This window comes from Pteropus alecto, unplaced genomic scaffold (genome assembly GCF_000325575.1).
Source record: "Pteropus alecto unplaced genomic scaffold, ASM32557v1 scaffold276, whole genome shotgun sequence".
NCBI lineage: Eukaryota > Metazoa > Chordata > Mammalia > Chiroptera > Pteropodidae > Pteropus > Pteropus alecto.
In genome coordinates this window covers 5,562,791-5,582,400 of record NW_006438074.1, presented here as the reverse complement: position 1 = coordinate 5,582,400, position 19,610 = coordinate 5,562,791, and the positions used below count along the sequence as shown (strand labels likewise).

General features: G+C 36.0%; 1 protein-coding gene and 1 pseudogene across 11 annotated transcripts in view; one reads left to right on the top strand and one right to left on the bottom strand.

The window, feature by feature from the left end:
* RAD51B (RAD51 paralog B) overlaps positions 1-19,610 on the bottom strand; it is a 488,946-nt gene that overhangs the window by 354,046 nt on the left and 115,290 nt on the right. The gene's annotated exons all lie outside the window — the stretch shown is intronic.
* LOC102887086 lies at positions 6,265-7,969 on the top strand (annotated as a pseudogene).

The window sequence follows — 19,610 nt, the reverse complement described above, 5'->3', positions numbered from 1 at the left end:
TGATGGCAGATGAGGAAGGAGTTTTCTGTCTGAGGATTTCTATCTTTCTTAAGATCTGAAACTAGTCATTGCTGAGTATCTAGACACTTAATGAGTAAGATGTCTGAGAAGAGTAAAAAATAACTGAAATTATCCTTCATTCACTGAACAAAATTTTCCGAGTGCCCACTATATATTGGGTACTACTCTAGGCACTTGGGATTACAGTAGTAAAAAAAAAAGGTAATTTTCCTATTCACATGATCCTTAACTTTTAGTAAGGGAACACGTAAACAAGTAAACAAATCAGATAATTGCACATTGTGATACAGTAATAGAGGAAATCAAGCAGGCTAAAGGGACTGAAAGTGTTCATGGAGAACTGCTTCACATGAGGTACTTGGAAGAAAATTTGTATGAGGCAGTGGACATAAGATGAGGCTGGAAGAAGTCCCAGGTGAAGCATAGCATCATGGAGAATGGAGGAGAGAGTCATTTAGAGAATGAAACAAGATTGCTGGGTAATTCTGAAAGGACAGATGGGTTGGGTGCCCATGTATTTATAGTGACATTAATCTGCCTGACTTTGTATTTTTCTCCAACTGAATCCAGCAGCTCAGGAGCAATCACAGAAAAACCTTAAAGTCCCCCACAGTAGGGAATTTACCAGGCAGATATGACTGATAATGGGGCACGACAGTTTAGTAAGTTAAGAGAGAAGCTGGAGTTAGGTCCATGGAACCTAAACTGAAGAGAAAAGATAGTGAGGAATTTATCCCATATAACTGCAAGTCCCCATAAGGTTGAAAATTTGGTGTATAAACTGGAAAGATGAAGAAATTATGGCCAGAGAGGAAAACATCTGAACTTCAGGAGAGGGGTGAAAAGGGAGAAGAAAAGTGGCATGGAAAAAAAGGGTTTCCAAAATGTGATTTTAAAAAAAAAAAAAAAAAATGGAGAAATGAGGATATTGGAAAAAGAATAATGGGAGAAATGGAGGTACAATACAGCAGTCCCCTCTTATCCACGATTTCACTTTCAGTGGTTTTAGTTACCCCCAGGCAACAACAGTCTGAATATATTAAATGGAAATTTCTAGAAGTTAATATTTCATAACTTTTAAACTGTGTGCCATTTTGAGTTGTGGGATGAAATCTCAGGAGCCTTGCTCTGTTCCACCCCGGACATGAATCATCCCTTTGTTCAATGTATCTGCACTATATATGCTACCCACCCTTAGTCACTTAGTAGCCACCTCGATTATCAAATCAACTGTTGTAGCATCACAGTGTTTGTGTTCAAGTAACCCTGATAGTAGCCTAACACTATATCACAATGTCTATCTACATCATTTACCTCACTTCATCTCATCACGTAGAGATTGTTATCATCTCACATCATCACAGGAAGAAGGCTTGGTACAGTAAGCTATTTTGAGAGAGAATCCACATTCACACAACTATTATTATAGTATATTGTTAAAACTGTTCTATTTTATGATTATTTTTGTTAATATCTTATGTGCCTAATTTATAAATTAAACTTTATCACAGGTTATGTACATAAACAAAAAAGCGTAATAAATAGGGTCAAGTACCATCTGTAGTTTCAGGCATCCAGTGGGGGTCCTGCAATGTATTCCCCACAGATAAGGGGGGAACTACTATACAAAAAGATGAAGAGTAAAGTGGAAAGGGGTTGGGGACAACGATAGCACAGAAAAGAGATAACAGTTGGTTTAACTAAGTAGCAAAAGTATCCTCAAAGAAGCAGAGTATTTTATAGCAGGTAAAGAAATGGTAGTAGGGGGGACTTAAGAGGACAATGACCCTGTGACAATGAAGGTATGGGAAAATGACAAGCATCCTCTCAGAAAGGCCATAGGGGAAACAGCATCTCAGGGGAGAGCCAGACCTCAAATCAGGAGGAAACCTTCCTAAGAGTGGCTTACCAATGCTGAAATTTCAGACAAGCCGGCCATCACTGGCATCTGATCCTTGTGTGAAGGCACCATTTCTCAGGATGTGATGTTCTCCATCTATGCTTCTGTTTTGCCCTGATTCCTCTAATATGACATTAACGTAGTTGGGAAGAAATCCAAAAGAACCACTAGTCTGGAATAAACATCCTTTTAGACAATTTAAAAAAAATTATACTTGGAAAAAAGAAAAAGCAAAGCTGCCATGTTGACATCAGAACAGTAAAGCAGTTTATTTAGAGAGTCATTTGAACAAGGCAGACACAGTTTAAAGACCCAGGGGGGTTTTCAGTTTCCACCATCTGGTTATTTCCCCAGTACTCTGCCATGCATCACAAAGCTCTCTGTGAATCCACTTAAAAAGGGAAGGGCTAACACTCCTTTTTATTTGCTTTAACACTGCCCTCAATAAAAGGTGGTACATCCAAAGGATAAAATAAATATTTGGCCACAAAAATCACAGTGCAAAAATATATTTATTTATGTGGAAAGGTGTTCTCTTTTCATTGTTGAGTATAAAAAGCTGGTTATAAAATAAGATGTTAAGTATGATCTCATTTTTGCAAACAATTTTTTTAATTGTGGTAAAATATACAGAACATAGAATTTACCATTTTATCCATTTTCAAGTGTACAGTTCTGTAGCATTAAATACATTCATACTGTTGTGCAATCATCACACTACCCATCTCCAAACTTTTTCACCTTCCCAAACTTAAACTCTGTTTAGCAATGAATTTAACAATGAATTTTAACATATGAACATAGAAAAAGTCTGAACGGTCATATACCAAAAATGTTAATGGTGGATAGTGCAATTTTAGGTAGTTTTACTTTTCTACTTTTTAGTCCTCTATATTTTAATTTTTTCTAAAAGAAACTGCATTTCTAGTGTAATTTTTAAAAATAATTTTAAATGATTTTTTTAAAGACATCGAAAACATTAAAAAAGAAAAGAAAAACAGGATTACGGGCCATACTCATCACTTTCTTTAGATTAGTAACTAAAATATACTCCATGAGTGATCTCAAGCAACTCAAATTTTCAATGTGTTTTTTACAATGAAAAAAAAAAGCCAATACATTGTCAATTGCTTAATAAATACTGCAACCGTTAAGTCATAAACATTACCAAAGTCAAGGATGACCAATTCTCAACCTTCTTCCCATTTGAATTCTCTATAGAATCCGCCACTGTCAACCATGCCAACTTTCTGAAACTCTTTTCTCCACTGAATCAATACTTCGTAGATTTTGCTCCCAGCTCCTTTGCAGTTTCCTTGCAAAGCTCCTTTATAATCTGGTGGTCAATTTCTCTAAACTCTTTTGACCATGATGAAATTTTTTGTGTGTTTTTAATGGCTGTGTCAGTAATCAAACTTTCCTTGAAGCAGTCTGCTATGGACTTAATCATGCCTGTACAAAATTTATATGTCAAAATCCTAACCCTCAAGGTGATGGTACTTGAAGATGAGGCCTTTAAAAAGTAGTTAGGTGTAGATTAAGTCATGAGGGTGGTACCTCACGATAGATTTAGTGTCCATATAAGAAGGGACACCAAAAGCTTGTTGCTTCTTCTCTTTCCTTATTGTGTGAGGACACAGTAATAAGGTAGCCATATGCAAGCTAGGAAGTAGAACTGAAGTGGCCAGAACCTTGATCTTGGACTTCTGAGCCTCCAAAACTGTGAGAAAATAAATTACTGTTGTTTAAGTACCCAGTCTGTGGTATTTCGTTATAGCAGCCCAGGCATACTAATATACATTTGCTCACTCAATTGTTACTGAATACATAATAACTAATTATTTGTGAATGCCTACTATATTCCAGAAACATTACATATTTTATCTCCAGTCCTCTCAGTAATCCCACAAGCTAGAGACTATATTTATTTCAAAGATAAGAGTCCTGAGGCCCAAAGAATAATTACTCAAGGTCTCAAAGCTAGTAAGTAAAGTCAGAATTTGAACCCAGGCTTACTTACTCTAAAATTGACTACTCTTTACTAAACCATGGCACACACAAGTCTTTACCTCAAGGAGTTTACAGTATTTTACAGAGACAATGCAGACAAATAAAAAGCTGAATGCTTCAAAAGGTTAATAATAGTATCTGAGAAAACACAGAAATAAGAACTACTAGGAGGAAGAGATTATTGAGTTCAAAAGACCATTAAATGCTCCAATTTCTTCCCCATAAAAATACAGAGAATCACTTTTAAACCAAATCTTTGTTGAAACCCATCCAAAGCAAGTAAATAGAATTGTGGGAGACACTACAACCTTGAAATAAAGATAAAATCTTAATAGAACTTACTTTGACATTTAAATTAGTACCTTTTAAAAGTCACCAAAAAGCATTTTCCTTCTATAAGGTATGCCACAGGTGATTTGTTTCATCACATCTTAATCTTTAGGGGGAAAATATTACACAGAAGCTTAGCTTTTCTAAATTGTCTACTAAAATTAATGAGTTATTGACTAAAAAAAGACAGGGAAAATAGTTAAAACTCTTTTCTGGAAGCGTAAAAAATTAGATTATCTGCTTGTGTTTGAAGATAATTTGAAAAGATCTAAGAAATGTCTTCACAAAAGTAAGAAGAGCTAAAAATGGTCAAATAAAATTTTAACAACTCATAGATTAGACAGGAATGTGGGATACACAGGACGCAGCCTCAATTTTGGGAAAATATAGCTCCAATTTTCCTAAAGTGATAGCTAGCTATTTCACTACTAAGCAGTTTTTTAAAAAGGTAATTTTAGAGTTAAAAAAAAATTTTAGTGTACTATGCTTTTATAAAAATTCAAAATCTTCCATGGAGATCTATAGTAGCCTATATATACAATGTAGAGGAAAAAATAAATACAGTACTGACCGATAAAAAGCAAATTCAATTTGTATTTTCTATTGGTTGTTAGAAGAAAATATTTAATTTCTAAAACAGACAAGATCTATTTTGATAATGCCTTTTAATTCAACAAAAATTAAAGCTATTAAAATTTGATTTTATGATAAAAATACCATGTTTTCATTATAAGTATAAAATATGCTCATTACTGGAAATAGAAAATAAAGAAAAGGATAAAGAATAAAACAGTCATGTCCTCATCATCACCAAATATTAACATTTCCTTCTAGTTAGCATATTTTTGTTTTTTTAAAAAAAATTGATCATTTTATATAAATGAGATATTCACATTCTTGCTTTTCTTTGTTTTCACTTAAACATATGGTATTTTCCCACATTGTTAAAAGCCTTCAAGGAAGTCATATTTAATTTCAGGAAACATTCCAATGAATTTACTTAACCACAATTTGCTTTAAACAATGATGTTGCTTTTAGTTATGTTAATAACACCATGCTGAACATTTTCATGTGTTTTCCAATTCACAGATAATTTCCTTAGCATAGAATCTAGCAGTGAAATTACTAGCCAAAGTCATATAATCAGCAAATAGCAGGACCTGGCTTAAGAGATGTAGTAGGGTCTACTGGTACTGGTTCATCAATTGTTAAGACAGTTGTTAAATACAGACCATCATTAAAAACTGAACTTTGTAAATATACAATTAAATAGAATTTAAAACAAAGATAATAAGTTCTCAAAAGTCATTATTTATTTATTATGTTACTACATTTTACTATTATATTTGTTCCAAATTGTTTATATCTACTGTATCTAGATGGTGGGAATACTACTACATGATGGCATTCTACTGCACATCTCTTCCCAACTCCACATTCAGTGATGTCATGTTGGCAGCATAAGTTTGTCTGTAGTGGGAGTATTCATATCATAAAAATTGGAAAATGTTATAAATTTGCTCTTTTAACCCCCCCTAGTGAATCCAGAGAATTAACCTGATTATTCAGATGGTGAGCTATACATGTACCTTGTTCATTTTACCCTCAAACTTTCTATTTTCTACATATCTACACCTTTAAAAAGCCCTCAAAAAGATGGAAGCAGAGACTAACATCTAAGCATTTTAATCAGTTTGACTACTTGAGCCACTTAGAAAATGTTTATAACAGATTTTTTTAAAAGAACTGTTGAGTGGCTGTCAGTGATACAAAAATATTTAAGTCTTCAAGTAAAGGAGATAAGATATGAACAAAGAATGATTTAACAAGATAAAAAATGATAAACACCAGGGTCTGTGGTCTGCCCCAGGCATGCCTCGGTGACTTTCAGTGGCTCTTCTCTGGAGGCCCAGTGACCTCCCTGCCTGGGGAGCCAAGCGAGGTCAATCAAGAACGGAAACCTAACTTAGAGAAGAGAGACACCCCAGCAAGACTCTTTCGGGGAGACTGCCAGCTCCTCACTTCCATGGGCCAGATGGCCCTGGCAGGGGGCGGCAGTAGCACCAGTACTCCACAGGCCCTATACTCTGATCCCTCTTGTCCTGAAGCCTTGGAGGAACTACTGTCTGCTCCCTCTCCAGACCAGGGAGCCCAACAGTGCCATGGTGGAAACCCAAGGACTTCTCAAAGAACATCGAGGTCAAGGAAGGGGGGTTGTGCTTTGAGCGGCGGCCTGTGGCCCAGATCACTGATGGGGCCCGGGGTAAGAGGAGCTACTCCTGGGGCCTGCAGGCCCGGGAGATGAGCTGGCCCCCAGAGCAGAGGGGCACCAATGCCATGGTGGGCATAGCCACAGCCCTCGCCCCGCTAGAGAGTCATGGGGCTGGGACATTGGGTAGGGGAAGCTGTACCATCAGAGCAAAGGGCCCAATGCCTGCCAATATCCAGCCAAACCTCAGGGTGAGGCTGCTGGTGGTTCTGGACATGGAGGAGGTAACTCTGGGCTATGCTACTGGGGGCACCTACCTGGGGCCAGCCTTCTGTGGACTGAAGGACAGGACCCTCTATCCTGCAGTAAATGCTGTCTGCGGCCAATGCCAGGTCCACATCAGCTACCTGGGCGAAAGCAGAGGTGAGGCCTGGGGCAGGTGTGAGGAGTGTTCTGTAACTGGTGGTTGTGATTTGGATTGGAAGCTCAACAACAGTAGAAAAGAACAAGTCTTCATCTGCCCTGCCTCTTACCCCTATTCAGTAGCAGTAATGGCTAAGGGTCTTCACGGCCATTACCTAATTTAATCCTACCAACAGCAATAGAAGTAAAACGTGAGGCTTGGGAAGGCAACTTACTAGCAAGTGAGCCCTCAGAATGGAGAGAGGTGCCCCAAGGATTAGGCCTTTACAGGAACTATCAACCCCAGAGCAGGGGTGCAAAGCGTTAAGTGGGTAGCAGGCTAGGTGCACGAGTCCAAAAGGAAGAGGACTGGCAGCGCCAGGGACCCAGGGTGTGTCCCAGATTTTTTGGGCTCTGACCTGTGATGCATAATTACTTCCTCAGTAAAATTACAGGAAGGAGCCACTGAGGCCCGGCACCTCGGAGAGCAGTGGGCAGGATTTGGGGTGGGGAGGTTGCAAGGGAGGGGTCTCCTTAGGGAAACCAATGAGGCCAGGGCTTGGAGCTGATTTAATTTAACTGTTCTCTGCAACTGTAGTCTTCAGCAGAGGCTGAATGCTTCTCCTCCTGTCACCCATGGTGAGCTGTTACAGAGTGCAGGGCAGTCCTTCCTTTCACCTCTTCAGCCCAGTCCCAAAGCCTCTCTGGAATCAAAGCCTGGGCCATCTCCAACCCTGTCATTGCTGCCTTGGCCTGCTGCTTAGAGAGCCTGAGCTAGAGCTTCACCCCCTGCTCTGACTGGGGGTGTGTGATTCCTCCCACCCCAAGATACAGAACTTCAAGATGCTTTAGATCTCCCTCTCAACCAAAGCGGACTCGGAGCAGGAAGCGGAAGGGAACACTGTAGTTTAAGGATGTCTGGCTGGTGCCTGCACCCCTACTTACTTTTTCCTCCTTCTCTCTCCCAGAGGAGCCACATACCCTTCTGCACCTGAGCTGCCTGTGTGTGTGCCAAGCGATGGGGGCTGCCCGGCTGGGCCAGGTATCTGCTCTGCCTTTGCCCCCTGCGATGAAGTGCCACCTGCTCTACCAGTGACCCTGTGATATCACAGATGCGCGGGGCCTTTATGGGGACCAGGGTGGAGGGAGGAGGCACTGTTGGCCTAGACTAGCTACGTAAAGCCAGTGAGGCTGGGGGCGGGGGGGGGAGGCAAGGCTTGGGCCCCTACCCCAACCCAAACTCTGAGGAGCTCAACAGCCCCAGAGCCACCCCGAGGGTGAAGGGAGGGAGCTGTTATTTGAGGCTGTAGCAGCCAGGTACACAAGACATTTTTTCAAGTAATAACAGTAAGAGATGTGTTGTTGTAAAACAAAATGAGAAATATCATAAGATAAAATGATACAGAGATGTGAAGAAAGGAGAGATTATCTCCTGCTGCAGAATTTTAAAAGGCCCACAAAATATATAGCATTTTTAGATGAATTAATAGAACAGTGTCATAGAAAAGTGAAATATTTGTGAAATTGTTTAAGGCTATCAAAACTTCATCCTCTTCCTTTCGTAGCATTTTTACATATCTGCTTTATAACATATTGCTCCCCATTCTATGTTATAATGTCTATTATATCCCTCTGTCCCACTATACACATTCATACCCCCAGAGCGGAGCTTTCTTTATCTTTGTATCCTTATCATAGTATATTGTTCAATCAATGTTTCTTTAATAGTGAGTGAGTGAAAGAATAGATTAATGAATATAAACTCATATTTATGAGCTTATAATCTACTAAATATGGTCCTAAGCACTTTACATTAAATTAAATCATTTAATTTTCACAACACTATGAGGTAGATTATCAATGAGAGAACTTGGCCATTTTACAGACTAGGAAACTCAGTCACAGAGAGATTAAGAAACTAGTCCAAATTCATACAGATGGCAGGAGAGCTGGAATATAAACCCAGTCAGTCTAACTCTAGAGCTCCTGCTCTTCATCATTCCACCATACCACCTCTCAAATAAATGAGTGAGCAGCATTACAAATAGTACTGAATCCGTGTAGCTCCTTCCTCTTTCATTCATTCTTATATTATTTCCAAGTCAAAAATAATAATAATAATAATACATGCTTCTAAATGATGTATTTCAGTCATTGTAATTAGTTCATTCACATTCAGAATAGCACAGGTCTCACTCTTAGATCTTGAAATTTAAAAATATAAAATAACTGTCTCACATTTGGCATGTTTTGATCATGCTAATTTCTACATGTATTCCTAATCAAATATCTATTTTTAAAGAATATCCCAAGTTTTCCAGTTAGAAAGACAAATATGTAAATAGTCAAAAAGAATGTTAGATATTCCATTTGAGTTTCAATAATCTAACAAGGATACCTTTCTTATCTGTGTACTTTATATTGTTATATATTTATAAACATAGCAAAGAGTAGAAGATATAGTGTAACTGTGTCAAAAATGTACCAAGGTCAGGCACTGTAGAACCGAAAAAAAAAAAAATCTACTAGGATGAAAAGGGAGAAAGGAGGAAAAACAATCTTTATCCCTGATAAAACATTTTTAAAACAATGGAGATTAAAAGATCACTGACCCTATCAATAAAGGGTTGTGATTTCAATATCAATGAAGAAAAAGATAGCCATTAGGTAAAATGATCACATCAAGGACAAGATGTTGTATTTCTATTCATAAAAAGATACAGAATCAATTTACCAATCAAGTTTGGCAAGTTAGTCCAAGATTGTTGTCAAATATATTATTCATAATTTATTGATTGACTTGGGCACTGCTTCATGAACAAATTCAAACTTATTTACCATACCCCACCTCTAAGAATAGGTAAGAAAGTTATATTCCAGTTAATCTAATATTCTGATTAAATTTATTCATCTGTTAAATAAGTTTGTTATGGATTAAATGAATTAATATTTGTAAAGTACTTAGGATAGTACCTGGCATATAGATTAAGTGCTGCATGTGTGATTATTAATTAAAGTGATGTAATTGTGATAAACTGTATTTCCAAAAATGTCCTAGGCATATTTCTGGCCCCAAATGCTCTTCCAGAACCTTGTCACTTCCCATCAAAAGGTGGAGTCCACTTTTCTCCCCTTGAACCTATATGGACTTGTGACTGTTTTGATCAACAGAGAAGGCCAGAAACATTGTTCTGTGATTTCCAAGTCCATGTCATAGAAAGGATACAGCTTCTGCCTGGCTCTTTCTTTCTGGAATGCATACTCTGGGGAACCCAGACACCCCACTTAAGGAAGCCCAAACTAGTCCATTTGGAGAGATCACAAGGAGACACACATGTGGAGAGAAACTAGAGCTTTCTTAGCCAACAGCTAGCAACAAATGCCAAACATATGAATGATGAGCCTTCAGATGATTCCAACTCCCAGCCTTTGAGCTTTCCAGCTTCAAACATTGTGGAACAAAGAGAAGCCATCCTTGCTGTGTGCTATCCAAATTCCTGATCCACAGAATCTGTGAGCATAATAACTGACTTTTTATGCCACTAAATTTGGGGATAATTTGTTACATAGCCATAGGCAGTTCCTACAAAAAAAAAAAAAAACTGCCGCACTTAAGATTTGCATTTCAACTAAAGTAAAAAAGATTTTAAAGTGATGTGGACAAAAACGGTGTTCTACAGAAAGTAACCTCACAGGGTGATCTGATCACAAATTCCTAATTGGGCAGGTCATGGTGGGTAGTTACACCCCAGGTATGTTAGCTTCTTTAGTAAAAGATTTATTTTTGCCTTCAGCAAGCCCTGTTCACTGTTTCTGTGCATCTAGGATAACACACCTTTAAATGCCTCTTTGCTATCCCCTCAGAAGAGAAATCACCCTCGAGAGAGCACATAATCTTGTTAACTGTCCTGTAATCCAGTGATCTCCAACCTTTTTGGCAGTTGGGACTGGTCTACTATGAGAATCTAATGCCTGATAATCTGAGGTGGAGCTGAGGTGGTGATGCTAGCGCTGGGGAGCGGCTGTAAATACAGATGAAGCTTTGCTCCCTTGCCTGCTGCTCACCTCCTACTGTGCAGCCCGGTTCCTAACAGGCCATGGACCAGTACCAGTCTACAGCCCAGGGGTTGCGGACCCCTGCTGTAATCCAATCCCCAACTTGCTTATTTCCGCCTTCATGTATTCTTCCTCACATTCCCTCTTTAATTCCAAAAGCATAAAAAAAGTTACAAACAATCATTCTGGAAAGCATTTTTCTCATTCTGTTACAAAATTAAACATTATGCAAATAGGGCAGATATAAAACAGAAGAAAGACTCATAAAACAAAGTAGAAACAACTGTCAGGCATCCAACATGTTATTAAAACAATAGCAATAGCTAACAGCTATTATCCTCCATGTATAAGGCACTGGAAAGAGCCATGATTTAACACTCCTAATAATCCCATAACGAACTGTATTTTATCTCTATCTTACATCTCACATGCAAATGAGAAATAAAATAACCCAAGACTAAAACTATGAAAAACAGATTTTCATCTTGTTTTGTAGATTTACATGGCTCTCTTTAATAGATTATCATTATGACTATTCTAATATAAACCAGAGGTTGGCAAACTTTTTCTTAAAGGGCCATATAATAAACACTTTAGTCTTTGAAGGCTATATATAGTCTTTGTCTCAGTCTTCTTGTTTGTTTGCTTGCTTGTTACAACCCTTTGAAAACGTAAAATCATCTTTGCTTGTGTGGGCTATAAAACATGGTGTGCACTGACCCCTGGGCCATAGTTTTCCTGACAAACCACAACAGGGAAATGCTGAATGCTATAAACTCAAATTAATAAACCCATTTTTTATTATAATACTTATAATAGCATCTGTAGTTATACTAAATTAAGAAAACATCGTTTCTGGCTCTAGCTTATTATTATCCACTAAAACCACAAGCTTCTCTGAACTGTTGGAAAGTGAAACTGTGGACCCAAACACCCATAATTTCCATTACAATAAATGTCTATTCATAATTGACATTCACCTACTTTGAAAAGGTCTGGAAGACTGTCTGAAAGAAATTCTCTCTCTAGAGTTTAACTGCTTCTCCAGGCTCTCCATAGATATCTGTTTGTTTATTGAGATTCATGACAGCCCAGTGTGAGTGATAAAACACTGAACACTTCTAACCTTTAGTGTCAATACTTTGTGAGAAAATGTTTATTATTCTTGGCAGGAAATGATGGAAACTGGTAAGAAATAGCCAGACTGCCTTCATATGTAAGTAAATTGGAATTTTTAGGGAACAGTTCCCCATAGTAAATTTCTCTACACACAGCTTAATCAACCAAATTTACAGCTGTTAACAGGTTGTGCCTCTGTATTCTCAAACATATAAATAAACTTCTTAACCAGAACAAAAACAGGTTCAGAGTCCAGTTGTTTAAACTGGACCTGGTAAAGCCAGTACCTAACTGTAGTTAAAGCAATTGTCACGGAGAATCATAATCTTAGTAGAAAAGTTGTTTTCTAGTTTACTCAAAGCTACAAAGGTGCTGCTCGGCAAACATTTCTGTGATCATCTAAAACTGAAGATACATGATCTCATTTAAAAATAAGATGCCCAATCTAATGCCAAATCAAACACTCACGTTTTCAAATTGAGGTTCCAAATTAGGAAAAACCTAATTACTTAAATTCAAATTGGAATGGGAAAGATTTTTGAGAGCCTATAAATCATTACACCCTTAGAAATTGGAATGAGTACTGGAGTGAGGAAATGAACTCATATGTTCATGAATTTTTATTCATTTTTCTTAAGAATGCAAAAGTAAATAAAGTTTAAGTAAGACATAATAAGTATAGGCTGAGAATAGGTCAGAGTTGATTATTAGTAGCTAAGGTGTTCACCATGTCATGTTAATGGAAACAAGTTCCCTTCCTAAATTAGTTACTTAGAACAGTCATTGGAAGAAATAACCAGTCCAATCACTAAAAGGCACAGCTAGCCCATTTACATCCTATTTTTAGAAATTTCTAAAAAATTGGAGTATTATTTCAAAGCATCTGATATTTTTACTATTGTGTATGACTCTACCTTTCTTGCATCCAAAAGACAAAGAAATACAAATCCTTTGTATTAAATACAAACAAAATAGAGCAGTTAACCATACAGAAAAATCTATCACCCATAAAAATAGCACTATGAACCTATATTACTATATAATTGACAAAGTCCATTTATTATAAGTTGAGCTTAAACAATGCCATACCCTGTATGAAATCTAAATTTTATGATAGCTACTCAAATGCTATAATATCTGCCAAATTCTACTTTTCCTCAAATTATTCCAATATGATTTCAAACTAAGTGTCCACAGGAGAAGCTGATCAGAAGAAAAAACTCAGGTATATACATTTTCCAAGTACTGGGAAAGGATCCAATAACATTTAAAAGGATGACATTAAGCAAGAGTATCTATTTATAAGTATCTGATTTCTTCTGATACAGGAAATATTTTTATACTGACAAAATAGAACCCATTATTCTAAAACCTTATATATTTGTATTAGAAAAACAAGAAGAAATTTGGTCTCGATAAATAAAATTAAGTGTTACAGGACCCCAAACAACTATCAGCTTCGCCAATGAAGCTATATGTCTGATGACCCAAGGTTTAGGTTTCAATGATCTTTTTCTCTGAACTTCTGTAGCATATGTGGACTAACCACATGGTCAAGCAGTTGATTATACTACATCGGTTTGTACTGTTTTCAAGTCATTTCTTATGTTGCTGTATGTCTTTAAAATCTTTTGAATCTCACAGCCAACTAAATACATCAGAAGCAATTCTTAAGAATGACTCGCTCACTAAAAACTCTCCTTAGTGTTGTGGAAAGGTAGGTTCCAATTATATCTAAAGAGCTTTGACCACCAAGTTAAGGATTTGCACTTAATTCAGTGGATCACGACAGGCCACTGAAAAAGAGTAAAATGATAATAACTACTTGAAGAGTAATCTAGATATCTTGTACAGGATGGATTAGAGGCATGAAGGACTGGAGGGGAAAAAAAACTAAACTAAATTAAGAAACTATTCGATTATCCACAAAAGAGGTGTTCAGTGCCTGAACTAGAGTGGTATGAGGGGAAATATAAATGGGCATAGAAACAAGTGAGTAGATTGAGGTGCCCTGAAAATAAATAGTCTCAAACTAGTCATTTATTAAGTATGAGAATAGAAGGAATACTAAAAAATGATTAATTTTAGTTAAATATACATTTATGGACACCCTACTTTGTGCAAGGCACTCAAATATGAAAACAGATCACTTCTCAAGATGCTCAAAATCTAGTAGGGCAGACAGACAATGGTCAGATAATAAAATCTGACCATAATGAATATTATAATATAGGTATAAACAACATGTTATTGTAGTCCAGAGGATAAGATAATCAATCCTGAGTAGAACTGGGAAGACCAATGTTTTAAGCCTGAGTGACTGTTAGAATAATGGTGCTTTTGCCAAATAATGTGTATTCTTTCTTCAAAATGTATCTTTAGCTCCTTAAATCTCTTTCTATTAACAAAGTGCAAGCACAGGTCATCTTTTGTCTGTAATATTACTTCATGAGACTCCCAGCATCAAACATAATCTCTCATCCACCTGCTACTCAGTAGAGCAATATCAAAGTTTTAGCAGACTGCTTTCATCATGCTACTCTTTCTGCTCTAATGACAGGACTTTGGTGACTTCCAATGACTTTGAGGATCAACCTGTTGCTCCAAAACAGTCACTTCTCCAAGGCCTGTCATCCTACCCTTTATCTGAGCTCTTCTCATTTTGGTCATAAGAGTTTTACATTCCTTTTTATCCCAGTTAAAGAGATATATTCTTATTGTAAAGATGATTTGAGGAGCACTTGACTTCTGAATCGGAAAATCTGCCACCTCCTGGTTATATGGTATTGGACAAGTCAGTGCACTCTTATTTCTGTATCTTCAAAAATAAGCAAAGCTCATGGGGCTATATTGAGGATTTATGTGAAGTTTTTATAAAGTGAGAAGAGCCAAGATATAAACTTCTATAAATGTGAAGATAGTTATAGATGCATTTTAGGTAAAGTCAATTCTTTACTTAATGAATGATCAGTCTAAACAGCTAAGAGCCTGGATCAGGGATTGGCCATCCCAAGTTTCTGACTCCATTTGTTTTGGCATGCCAGGCTAATGGGGGCTTGGGGTGACGTATTAGATGATTTTAATCTATATCTGTAAAGTGATTTCCCAAGACGCCTGAAGCTTTTGGCTTTGTATCCCTATCCAAGTCAAATAAACTGAAGTTTTCATCTATAAAAAAAAACAAAGACTAACTGGCCTTTCAAAGCATGATTAGATTAGCATTTCCAATAAGTGTTCCCCAGTCTGTTTTTTAAAGCATTTATAGTTTGCGAAACATTTTTATTCACTATTCTCCTCTTCTATGTAAATGTTTTGCTAGAGTCTTCTATCTAGTCATTTGTTGACTATCTATAACAATGTTGTCCAGCAGAAGTTTCTGCAATGACAAATATGTTCCATATTTGTGCTGTCTAGTATGGTAGCCACTGGCCACCTCAGTAGCCAGTGGCTACTGAGTACCTATAATACAACTAGTGCATCTGAAAAACTAATTTTTTACTTTAATCTTAATTAATTTAAATGTAAATGGTCACAAGTGTCTGCTGGCTACTGTTTTAGACAGCTCAGGTATATTGCATGTGTGCCAGAGACAGACCTAATAAGGACATAAAATCTGCTGACAAGGCTGACAGCCAGTGTCCATATCACCCCAGTTATAAAATTCTGCTTATGCTTTTTAGAGTTGGAAGCTAGGACATGGTCCTTTCCACGAATGTATCTGCACGACCATGATTCATGTCACTGTTCATGGTGTTCCCTGTGCTTAGGATGCCCTTTTTCCCCCAATGTTCTGCCAAGCAAACTCCCATTCGTCTTGCAAAGCCAGTTCAAAAGTTACCTTCCCCATCAGCCTCCTGTGATTTTTTGAAAGGAACAAAGCAGAGTGAAAAGAACTGCAATTAAGGAACAAGGTAAAGTTTGAACCCCAGAGACAGTCCTTACTAGTCAAAACTTATTAAACCTTGAATAAGTCTTGAGTCTCAATTTTCTCAATTTATATAATAGTTATAAAAATACTAATTTTGAAAGTTTGTTGTAACAATCAAAAATTCTGAGCAACATTACATTATGGCTAACATTTATTAAATGTCTATTTCTATCCATCACTGTGGAAGTGCAACACTTGAATTTTTTCATTTCATTTTCATAGCAACCCTAAAAAATATAAGTAATATTCTTTTACCTATTCATCCATGTATTCAATAGTTTTATTCATTTATTCATTCAACAAACATTTGAGAGCCTAATGTGCCTGGTGAGAAACTGAGGATAAAGGAATGAACAAAAAAAGTCCCGGCACTCATAGATTTACTATTCTAGTGGGGAAAAAATGACAATGACCAAGAAAACAGATAGATGTATATAAAATATATCAATAGGGTTAAGTGTTATGGAGAAAAAGCAGGATAAAATACAGAGAAGGGGGAGGATACTGTTATACAGAAGAGGTTATCCAGCAAGGCCTCTCTATTTAGGTGATACTTGAGCAGGGAACTAAAGCATGAGGATGAGGTATGTGCAAATATGTAGGAAGAATGTTCCCAGCAGGAAGAGCATTATTGGCAGGTATTATGCTAGATGTTAGAAATATGTGAGTGAATCAGACAAAGTGATTGTACTCCAGGATTTTACATTATTGTGAATAAATGAACACCATACTGTCTCAGAAGTGAAAAGTTCAATGAAGAAAAGGGAAAAAGACAAGGGAATGGCGTGACGGAAGATAGTACTGCTGTTGCTACTTTAAAGATGAGGATACTGAGAGATTAAATAACAAGGTGATAAATTATAGAGCAAGCATTTCAATCCAAAAGTATTTCATTCTTTTAATGACTGTGCCATTCTCTCCCTGCTGTACAATGAAGTCTCCACTGGGATCACAGTCTATTCTTTGTTATAACCTTATATCAGTACAATGGTACACAGGAGATGGAAAATAAGGTTGAATTAACTCAGATTTCCACTCTAGATACAATATGAAAACTCTATTAGAATTAAAGAGACCATGATGAGAGATGGGTCTCTTTAGTTAGGGAAATCCCATTAAAAACTCACAATAATAAATAAAATATAACATTTAAAGGTAAAAGTAATAGATTTTGAAAAGGGGTTGGAATGAGAGAAAACTACCCAAATGTGTCTAGTGTTTATTACTGCCAGCGCTGAACTATTTATATGGGCTTGGCAAAGAGCTGGATGGGACACTATAAATGGGAAAGGAATAACAAAGTTATCATTATACAGATGTTAACCAAACTGGTGACAAGTTAGCAATAAATATCATGACTTAATTGACACTATTTACCCAAGTATTCTCTTCACTGTAATTCCTTAGAATTTAAAATACTTCGAGTTTCAAAGCTGCTTCCTATCACTTAGCAAACTAGTTTACAATTGTCAGCACTTCAATTCATAAACCAAAGGAAGAAAATCCCAGGGCCATATGGAAAAAATTCTCACTACACCACAGTAATTTGTTTAATCTGTGTGAAAACAACTTATTCTTAATTACTATACTTTTTTTCCTAATTAAAAAGCAATCCATATTTATTGTGTAGTCTGGAAAATTCCAAAGTATATAAATGAGAAAATAACTTTAATTCCATCACCCAAAGATAACTGTTGTCCATATGATAGAATATTTCTCTCCAATATGATGGAGTGTTTCTTTTTCTACATGTATATGTGTATGTATTCGATGGTTACTGTGTGGGTGATTGTCGCTTTTGTGGAACTGCTATCATACTTCTCCATAGCTTTGTATCCTGATATTTTTCACCTAACATTAATATTACATTGAAGAACAACTTCTCCATATATTAAAATACAAATTGTAATAATGGTAAAATATTATACTGTATGCAATTAACCATCTCTATTGTCGATCCAAATTTATGCCATTAAACATAATACTGGGATGAACATCATTGCAATTAATCTATATCAAAAATAATGATTATTTTCTTAGGATAAGTTCCAAGTAGTAAAACTACTGGTTTCAATTATATAAATGTATTATATAAAATTTTGAAAGTGTTGTCAAATCTTTTCCATTCAGGTAATACCAATTTACATTTCTGCTACTGAGTTACCTGAGATTTTCACTCCACACTCACCAACAAAAGGCATCATATTTTTTAAATATGCGAAAAAAATAACATGTAACTATTCTAATTTGCATTTATTGCATTAATAAAGGTAAATATTTTTCTCTATTAGCCATTTTTATTTCTTCCATGATTTTTTGAAAATATTACTTGGCCATTTTTCTATTAGGAGTTAGCATTTTTTTCTTGCTAATTTAAAAGAACACTTTATAGAACAGAGATATTTGCTTCTTATCAACATACATGTTTCAAATATTTCTACCTTCCTTTTTGGCCTTCAGAGTTTTTTTAACTTAGAGATATTAGCGTTTTCATGTAGCTATACTTATCAGCTCTTTCTTGTTAATTTCTCTAATTAACTGGAAAAAGTCCTTAATATCTTTCTCTTATAACTGAGTTGGAGCTACCAAAAACTATTTATATCTCGAAAATCTGCTGGTAAAATTCCAGCAATATGGCAATATGGGGAAATGATCTAACCTGGAAATCTCCAGTCATACACACAGATATACAGTTACTCTCTCTTCTCTCCAAATATATAGATATATTAGATGAGATATATGAAGATTTTTGTTTTAAAAACATAGTGAACTTCAAATGAATAAAGGGAAATCCCCAAATGCCAGAGGTAAAAAATGAAAATCAAAAGGGAAAAATGTTACACTTCCTAAGCATTTTTATCTTTTTCTTTGTATTGTAAATGGAATTACTTTCTTAATTGCACTTTCACATGTTCATTGTTAGTATACGGAAATAAAACTGATTTGGGTATCTTACATCCTGTAACCCTACAAAACTCATTTATTATCTATCTCTAATAGTTTGTTTGTGTGTGAAATTCTTTAAGGGTTTCTATAAGATCATGATGAGACAGTTTTACTTCTTCCTTTCTAATCTATTTGCTTTTTATTTCTTTTTCTTGCCTAATTGTCCTGGCTAGAACATCCGGCACCATGTTGAATAGAATTGGCAAGAGTCATTATTGAAAGAATTTAAAGAAGACCTAAAAACAAATGGAAAGACATCCCATGTTCAGAAATTGGAGAATACTTAATATTGTTAAAATGAAAATGCTCCTCAAATTAATCTAAAAAATAGATAACTTAGAATTAATTAAAATTTTATAATTTTTACTTCAAAGGACACTATCAAGAAGGTGAAAAGACAACCAGCAGAATGGGAGGTTGTAAATCATATATCTGATAAGATCTAGTATCCAGAATAAAGAGCTCTTACAACTCAACAATAAAAAGACAAATTACTCAATTAAAAAATGAGCAAAGATCTGAATAGACCTTACTTCAAAGAAGATATACAAATATCTAATAAACACAAGAAAAGATATTCAATATCATTATTCATTAGGAAAATGCAAATGAAAACCATTAGACATCACTTTACACTCATTAGAACAGTAGCTATTATATATATTATATATAACATTTTATATATATA